Genomic DNA, 2,224 nt, shown 5'->3' with positions numbered 1-2,224 from the left:
GGTTCCAAACTGCGTGCATCAGCGCCCGTCGATCAGGCGCTGATCGTTGAGTTTTGCTCCGCTCATATCTTCCGGCACTCACCTTTAGGCAATGTGCTAAACTCATTAAAGGCCCTTGCCTCATCTGGGGATTCTCAGGCGAACTATATCCGGTTTGGATTAGAAGCTGATGTCGGGGAATTACGCTCCGCACCCACCACCCACTTTATAGCCACTGTCGAGGACTTAACCGACATGCTCGACTTCGACTCCAAAGACATTGACGGTATGGACGACGATGCAGGAGAGGAGCAGACGCAAGAGCCACCGCGTAGGTGTTGGACGGCCACCTCCTCGTACGGCGTATATATGGTGGATACACCCAAGGAAAACAATGGCGACAAAAAGGATCCAGTCGAGGATAAACCTCCTGAGAAGCCGCCAAAGCACCGACACCAGTGGCGTTGCTCTAAACCACGCCATGGAAAAAACAGCGATACCAGCACAGGAGAGAATCATACTCCGGACGATGCCGAAGACAATGAAGACCCCGTTGATCCAACTTCTGAACAAGATGAACGGGAAGACGGGCGAGTTAGCCCTGATGAACAAGACATGAATGAAGACTCGGAGGACAGTAATTACCTGCTGCTCTCCGAGGACGAGGTGAGCCTCGACGACGAAGAATTTATCGTGCCTGAGGAACCTATCGAGCAGGAGCGCTTTAAGCACCGGCTAATAGACACTGCAAATAGCCTGAAAAAGAAGCAGCAACAACATCAAGCTGATCAAGATCTTCTCAACGATAGATGGACTGACGTCCTGGCAGCCGAGGAATACGACCTCGAGCTCCCAACCAAAAGTTACCCGAACCGCAAATTGCTACCCCAATTCGATGATGAGGCGCTGGAACCCATCCTACCAGCACACAATGCGGCTGACCGACCACCACGTGGCCGGGACAAGGCGGCAACTCAAGCCGAACACCAGCCCGCACTACCTCGCCGTAAAAACAAAGACACTACAGCTCGGGAATACACATATGACCTATGGCATGACCTGGAAACAAGCGCAGGTCAGACCAGATCGATCTATGGATCGAGAGGGGGTGCCGCGATGCGCGATGATAGCCATCCGGCCAGGCGTGACAAATACAAACCTGTCTGGGACAAATACCTCATACCAGCTCCATCCGAGCTGCGTCGCGACATGGCCCGACATAGAGGCGCCGCACACCCAATCTGCTTCACTGATGAAGTAATGGGACATGAATTCCTAGAAGGATTTTGATACGTCTCCGTCGTATCTATAATTTTCGATTGTTCCATGCCAATATTCTACAACTTTCATATATTTTTGGCAACTTTTTATACTATTTTTGGGACTAACATATTGATCCAGTGCCCAGTGCCAGTTCATGTTTGTTGCATGTTTTATGTTTCGCAGAAACCCCATATCAAACGAAGTCCAACCGGAATAAAAATAGACGGAGATTTTTTTGTTACATTTATGATTTTTGGGAAGAAGAATCAACACGAGACGATGCTCGAGTGGCCCATGAGGTAGGGGGCGCGCCCCTGACCCTCGTGGCCACCCTGTAAGGCGGTTGGTTCCTTTATTTCGCTGCAAGAAAGCCAATATCCAGACAGAAATCGTGTCCAAAGGACAACCCAATCGGAGTTACGGATCTCCGGGAATATAAAAAAGGGTGAAAGGGCAGAATCTGGAACGCAGAAACAGAGAGAGACAGAGAGACAGATCCAATCTCGGAGGGGCTCTCGCTCCTCCCACACTATGGAGGCCATGGACCAGAGGGAAACCCTTCTCCCATCTGGGGAGAAGGTCAAGGAAGAATAAGAAGAAGGGGGCTCTCTCCCCCTCGCTTCCGGTGGCGCCGGAATGCCGCCGGGGGCCATCATCATCACCGCGATCTACACCAACACCTCCGTCATCTTCACCAACATCTCCATCACCTTCCTCCCTCTATATTCAAGGGTCCACTCTCCCGCAACCCGCTGTACTCTCTACTTGAACATGGTGCTTTATGCTTCATATTATTATCCAATGATGTGTTGACATCCTATGATGTCTGAGTAGATTTTCGTTGTCCTATAGGTGATTGGTGAATTGCTATGATTGGTTTAATTTGTTTGTGGTTATGTTGCTGTCCTATTGTGCCCTCCGTGTTGCGCAAGCGTGAGGGATTCCCCCTGTAGGGTGTTGCAATACATTCATGATTCGCTTA

This window comes from Triticum dicoccoides, chromosome 2B (assembly GCF_002162155.2).
Source record: "Triticum dicoccoides isolate Atlit2015 ecotype Zavitan chromosome 2B, WEW_v2.0, whole genome shotgun sequence".
Classification (NCBI taxonomy): Eukaryota; Viridiplantae; Streptophyta; class Magnoliopsida; order Poales; family Poaceae; genus Triticum; species Triticum dicoccoides.
The sequence above is the reverse complement of the archived record's forward strand: the minus strand, read 5'-3'. Positions refer to the sequence as shown.